Genomic DNA, 7,836 nt, shown 5'->3' with positions numbered 1-7,836 from the left:
AAACCCAGAAAATCAATCCTAAAACTTCCTCTGTACACACTACTAGCTTATGTTGTTCAAGTCATGATTAGAGATGGGGCCAGGCTCAGATCCTTTTGTTTCTCATCTGTTTGGGTTAAGCAATAAAGTCATTATTTAGAGCATTGGTATCAAGACTTCTAAATTTTTTAGCATTTACAATCTCAAAACACTACTTTTACAATTTTAACACCTTATTTTACAATATACCAAACATCAAACATTCTATTTTTTTTTTCAACTTCATTTAAATATTCTTTCTTTAATATTTTTATTCTTTTTTTTTAATTATTTCTCACTCTCCCTCTGTCTCTCTCTCTCCCACTGTCTCTCCATCTTTCTCAACCCGGTCTAGAAACTTTTCCCTCTTTCTGATATTTTGCTTTCAAAACCTCCATGGCCTAAGCTTTTCAAGCTCATTGCCTTTTACCGCAGCACTCAACAACTTCATTCTCTGCTTTATCTCCGAATTCAAACCCGATCAAAGCCTAGACTTCGATCCAAACGAGGCAAAGCCTCCCTGTTCCACCACGAAACCCAGCCAACGCCAACACAAACCACCACACACGATCTCAGCAGTGGATTTGCAAAGATATTTTGAGGGTTTTTCAGTGGTTTGTTGCATTGTGATTTAAAAAGTGTTTTGAAAACATGTATTTAAAATATTCATAATGCAAAAAATGTGTTTGATATTATATTTCTAATAACGTTTTTTCAAAAGTGAAAAAACATAATTGTGTGTTTGGTACATGTTTGTTTGTTTGTTTGTTTTTTTTTTTTTTTTTAAGTGATGACATGTAGTCTAATTAGTGAGACTTACAGTCTTTAAAATATTTAAAAAAGTGTCATTGAGCAACATTGTTTGAAATCTAAAACTAGTAAGAGGAGTTTTCCAAATTCAGTGTTTAAACACCTTAAAATGAGCAATGTAACTCAAGCACTCATAAAAAATAAAAATAAAAACACCCTTACCAAACGCGTTGTTTTTTTTTTAGAACCATAGTTTTTAGTATTTAAACACTAAAAACTGTTGTTTGGAATCGCATACTAAACAGGCCTACCAAACACATTTTTTGCATTATGAGTACTTTAAATACATGTTTTTACAACACTTTTTAAACCACAATTTTCACATCATTTTGAACAATAATACTCAAACACCTCTACCTAACAGGCTGTAAGTGAGAGAGAACGAAATGACTCCATAGGAGGGAAAACACTCATTCCTACCTTTCCCCTCAAAACCTTAAATTGGAAAGAATCAGAAGGAATGAAATTAAGTTTAATGAAATTTTCACCATAACTCCCCACGACCCCTAAACATTGAGCACTTTATTTTAAAATAGATGTACAATAGTAATGTTAATATTAATAATTTCATTCAATTTTTCTATGTTACTTCCAAACAAGGTACATTCTATTCATTTTCATTCATTTATTTAAAAATATGCAAACATGATTACTTCATTCCATTTCATTAATTTCTTTTCTATTTTTGCCAAGAGATCAGTAGCTTAATTGGCACCTCCCCATGCATAAGTGCTTGGGGGTTTAGGGAGGAAAGGGTTCGAGCTGCAAGATTAGCAGCATATTATATTTATCTTAAGATAAAGGCACGACCTTGACACCCCCCTACAATCTTCAATGAAGCCTGCCTTTCAATGAACAAGGATTAAGGAGCACTCAATTGAACGGCAACAAGCTAGTAGCAACTGTAAATATTTTCTTTATGTTAGATTATAAACAACCATCATATAAATTCTAAGATCTTGAATTATCATGATTTCACAACTACACAAATTAATTATAATGCTTACCTTGATCCATTATTGAAATTTTCTTAAGATCAAGTCTTAATATGAAAGACACTTAAGGTCTGTTTGGATACACCCTAAATGTTTGAAATTTTCTTTATTTTGGGACCACCCTAAATTTTTTTTATGCCAATAAAATTAAATTTTGGTCTATAATTTGAGCAACTTAACAATATATTGGGGGTTTTTTCAAGCAAAAATGAAAAAAAAAAAAAAATTGAACTAAAATCTAAAATATATATATATATATATATATAATAAAATTACTAAAGGCTGGGCAGCGGCTTGATTCCTTGACTAAGCCCACTGTCCAATACAACACAATTTCCAACATTTTCTTATTTTTTATTATTATTTTTCCTCACTAGACATATATTACTTCTTATTTTTAATTTTTTTTCTCTTGTTTATTCTTAACCAAACATGTCTTCTGTCTCCTCGATTTCTACACTTTGGGTTTGTTTGGATACCGCTTATTTTATTGAAACTGAAAACTTATTACTGAAAATACTGTAGATAAAAGAAAAAGTTAGTTGAAATAGTACAGTGGGGCCCATGAATAGTACCAAAAAGTGCAGTGAGGCCATAAATAGTAACAAAAATAAGCTGAATAGTAAAATAATTTTAATTTTTTCATTTCAATCCAAATGCATGCTTCATGTGTGTTTGGATAAATTATTTTTAGCCAGTTTATTTTACTATTCAACTTATTTTTACTACTATTTATGGGTCCTATTGCACTTTTTAGTATTATTCATGGACCCCACTATACTATTTCAGCTAATTTTTATCTTTATCTACAATATTTTTAGCAAAAAATTTTTAGTTTTAGCAAAATAAGCAATTTTCAGACACTTTTACATCTATGTTTTAAATTTTATTACATCTTCATCTACACTTTTACGTCTACGTTTTGCCTTCCTCCTTGTTCGTAATTTCTGTGTCTTCTACCAGTACCAGTGTGGCAATGTCTCTTCTCAAGTTTTAAGTTTCAAATTTCTCAATACGATTTTTTTTTAGTTGTACGAGTACCTTTGTTCATTTCTTTTCATTTCATTTTTTTTCCTTTTGAGGTTTTTTGGTGTATAGAATGCAAATTTGTTTTGGTTTTAAGAACAATTATTTTTTTTATTATTATTTTTTTAAGCACAAACTTCATGCCGGCCAAAACTTGAATTTTGGCCGGTACTTACTGAAACGTCCCAAAAACACCTGAAATAAACCGGAATGACCCAAAAATTTTTCAAAGTGGAATAGGGTAGGTTACCATCCTGGTTTGTTTACCGGCATGGTATTTTCTTGTCATTCCGGCCAGAACAAAACAGAATTAATAACATTGAATCAAACCTAATTATCTAAAGGCTAAAAGGAAATGGGATTGTGTAATTTATGCTTCTTGAAGAGCACATTGGACAAAATTCCTGGAGTCGCCACTATTTTGACTCTCTTTTCTTTTTAACTATTCAGTGTATGTGATGAGGTAGCTGAATGTCTCTTTTATAGGTAGAGAGAGGACCAAATTCCTTGCATGTATAACCTCCACTTGCCCATCAAAGTTGGAGTTACTTAGAAAACTTTACTTCTCCGTTAACCAATGTTTAAGGACATGCAACTTCTTATTAAACCATAACATACATGAAGTTATCAAACGAATATGTTATCAAATGAGACAATTTAGTCTTACAGTAAGAGCAAGAGCAAGAGCATGGGAGATCAAGTAAAAAAGACGAGTTTGAGCATAGAGGATGAGCTTGGACCGAAAGACTGAGCATAATGTTCGGGCCGACTTTGTGGACTCATCAATTACATGCCCAAAATCTCAGCCATAATGAAAAATATCCCCCTTGTTATAGATCCCGTATGACCATGATGGCAAGATGGATAACATCAAAAAAAACTCCTGGAAGAAGACTATATATATGGGAGAACTCAAACCTGAAGTATATATAAGGTACATTCACTGATTGGATCTACTGGAAACTGTATTGATTTAGGCATTGGAGACCTTAATTCAATGCCACACCGGTACCCCTTTAAACCCTTTTCATTTATACATGATACAACCCTATTCATTCATATAAGGGGTAATTATTGAGTACTCTTGAATTGTTGATACCATATTTTGCCGGCCCTTGATTTGTGTGTCGGACCTTGAAAAACCCAAAAATATCATTTTCTCTCCATGGGGTCACGAGAACATTTATAATGGCGTGGTGCAACTCGTTCAAACACCAGAGTGCTTAAAGTGCCTTTTTCAGCTAAAATGACCAAAGTGTCCCTAGTCAACCCTAGGTTGACCAAAGATCAATCAAGGTCAAAATCCTCACAAAACAACATTTTTCATGGTTTTATATTAAACATGAGCTCTTCGGATATTTTTAGCAACTTTGACCAGGTTTGACCCAGAGTTGACTCTCGGTGGGCCCTAGAAACCCTAATTTTGATCCGGCTGTCAAAACGGGTTGAGACTAATGCCATTGCGAAGATTATCAAATTATCATTCCAAAAACTATTCATGGGTCGAAATCAGAGTTAGAACGGTCAAGATATCATGAAAACTAGGTTAGCGCACCGATCAATGCACCATTAACTTCTAGGAGCCATAACTTTTGATCCAACCGTTGGATTTTCAAGATCCTTACCTTTTCAAAAACAGGAAGTCAAAATTTTTCCAAGGGTGTCAAAATCAACCCGATCTGAGTCCTTTTGAAGGGGGCGGCCCTTGAAGGGCCACTGCATTGAAAATCGTGACGGGGCTATAAAAGGCCCCAGGCATCCTTCAGACCAAGAAAGAAAGACTTTTTTGGGGTCCTGCTCTCTACCTGGACATTTTCGACACCTTTCTCCCCTCTTCCAAACACAAAAAACACACGAAGAAGCACATCAAAGCCTCTCGATTATTCCTTCTTCACAAAAAAATACAAGGTATTGTTCTTATATCCAGTCTTCTTCTCCTTGGTTCAACACCTTAGATTTTGGGTTTAGGGATAGGGATGTAGCTTTTAGGCTACTATCCACACCCCTAACCTTCTAAATATTTTTGTAGCATTTATCTTGTTTTTTTTGCTTGAATCACATGATTTATTGCTCTTTTTAGCATGTTGCTTGCTTTATTTTTGCTTCTAGCCTAAATCTCTTTGCTTTTTATGCCTTATGCCATGTTTCATGCTTAGATCTACATCCTTACATGCTTATATGTTTAGATCTACACGCTTTATGTTATATGCCATATTTTCCTATGCTTTGTTCCTCATTTTGTTCTAGGATGAAGTTAGGGTTACATGCTCACATGCTTGTATGATGTTGTTAGCTATGCCTTGCTTGGATCTATGTATCTATGTGTTTATTTCCATGTTATATGGTTAGGTCCTTGTCTTCACATGCTTATATGCTTGGATCCATATTCTTCCATGTCTATGTGCTAGGCTTTTACATGCCTACATACATATTTCCATGCTTATATGTGTAGATCAGTGTGTTTACATGCTTAGATCAATGTTCTCTACATGCTCTATGCCATCATCTATGTGCTTGCATGCTTCACAACTTGTTTATGTGTTTAGGCCTAGACCTTGTTTGTCATACCATGTGCTATTGTAGCCCTTTTGTTCATTTTTATTGCATTTTCTTGTGTTTTGGCCTAATGGTTAGGACCCGATCTAGACTCTATAGTCTTTGTCATCATCTATACACCAAGGCCACATCAAAGGATTTGGAATTGGATCACCCCTATTTGCATGTCTATACTTGCTTGCTTCTATGCTTTATGCTTGTGTTAGCCTCTCTAGTTCTAGGTTTTTCCATGCTTGATACCCTTAGCGGGTTTGTGGTTATGTGATTACATCTAATGCCCATGAGGCCTTGTTTGGATGTAACCATTTGAGATGCATCACCATGATGTCGGTTGCTTTGTGCACACCTTTCCCCATTTTCCGCTCCGTGTGATGATATGCTTGCCATGCTTATTTGTGCCACCCGCTGGCTTTCTATGCATCTTTACACGCTCACTTACATGTTCATGCACGAGTCTTGCTTGCTAGTGTGTCGTCCATGCTTTAACACAATGAAGTTATAGACATTTGATCCAAACCTACATTTGTCCCTTGCGGACACCACCTTTTGTTTGCTTTCTTGCTTGTTTGCCTTCTCGCTTGTTTGCTTGCTTTCTTGTTTCTTTGCTTGCTATGTCTATCATGCTTATCTGCTTTATGCCTCTTTCATATGCTTTTTGCATCTTTTCCTTCCATTGCTTGTCTGCTGGTTTCTTGTCTTTGCCTTTTCATATACACACATGGAACGAGAACGCATGGAGCTAGGGCACGATCTCCCAAGTGCAAGCAAAAAGGGCAAAGACGTAAGCATGTAAATATAAACCAAGCAGAAATGTTCAATAGTTTTACGCGTCTAGCCTCTCCCATTTGGTTATGTACTCTTTTAAAACCCCTTCCTTCCTTCCTCCTTCCTTTCTCTCTTAGATGGGTTGTATTAGGTATATCATGACATGTACTATTTGTCCTCAACTCTAGAGTATGACGACCCCTGTTTACTTTCTTGCACCTATATTTTGGGCCATGCTCTAGGAATGTAGGCATTTACTTTCCTATTTTGTGTGCTAGCATTGTGCATGATGTATGTATATATATACCTGCTCCCCCCTCCTGGTGTGATTGTCATAGTCCATGTCACCTAAGGCAAAGTGATGCCTAATTTCCGCCATGAAAGTAAGGTGACATGTCATTAGATTTTTGCCATGGAAATCTGGTACTTTGCCTGAATGCCTTAGGAAAGCATAGATTAGGATCACGCCCATTCAAAAGCCAAACCTCAAAACCCCATGCATGGAAAACCCTAAAACCCAATGCCAAAATCATGTTTTTTACTGCCAATCTCCGAAAATTAAGGTTTTATCAAAACAAAAGACTGTCCTTGGACAGGCATTGTGAGGTGCCTAACACCTTCCCCACACGTAACCAAACTTCTGGACTCAAAAATCAATATTTTTTCCCATTCACATTAGATTAGGAAAAATGTCCTTTTTCTTAGCCTAGGATTGGTAATAAAATCAACTAGAAACAAGTGACCAATCACACCTTAAGAAAACCCAATGATTGGTTGCAACTTTACTTACCTTTCGTAATCCCTTAAAATTTGGCCAAGATTCCTGCCACATTGCCAAAGGTAGACCTACCTTCCTCCATTGAGAGAGAGAGAGCACCTAAAGCTCTATGCGAACCACACCAAGTGCACGAACCAATCGAGAGGGGCCTCCAATGGACGCTGTGCTCGCGGGAGCGTCACCATAGCGGGTGGTCGAACAAAGGCCCGATGACGGCGGTTTTCCTCTCCGATCGAGGCCAGGTGTCGACACGAAGTACCATAAATGCATACTCCTCCCTCTCACATAATTGTGGGTCCTACTAATTAAATTTATGGTATGACCCAAAATTCATGTGAGAGGGGGGAGTACGCATTTATGGTACTCCCAGAGTATTCAATAATTTTCCTCGTACAAGGGGTGGGAGCCATGAATTTTCACTTAAGGGGCCGAGAGAAAACAACCATATTGATTTGCAATTCAAGAAAAACTCAAAGTATGACATTCATACATACATACATTTGTACATACATGTCTTGGCACATTAGTTTAGTAAAACAAACATTAAATCCAAAGTCTTAACTATATATATATATATATATATATATAGCACAAGATCACTATTAGAATTTTTTTTATCAATGTAATTCATATTAGCACTCAAAATACTAACAAATTAATTGACCAACTGAGCATTTTAAGTCATTTTTACCCCCTGAGTTTCTCCTTTTTTCTTTGGAACAATTATGTCCATAACATTCATAGAAATCAAATATAATAAAATCACCAAATTAGACTACTATGGTAAAAAATAAATAGAAATTAAATTCAACCAAATTATACTACTGTGGGGGGGGGGGGGGGGGCGTGTCAAAAACACGATTGCAAAAGAGCAGAAATAATTTTCTT

The sequence above is a fragment of the Quercus robur genome, chromosome 4 (assembly GCF_932294415.1).
Source record: "Quercus robur chromosome 4, dhQueRobu3.1, whole genome shotgun sequence".
NCBI lineage: Eukaryota > Viridiplantae > Streptophyta > Magnoliopsida > Fagales > Fagaceae > Quercus > Quercus robur.
The sequence above is the reverse complement of the archived record's forward strand: the minus strand, read 5'-3'. Positions refer to the sequence as shown.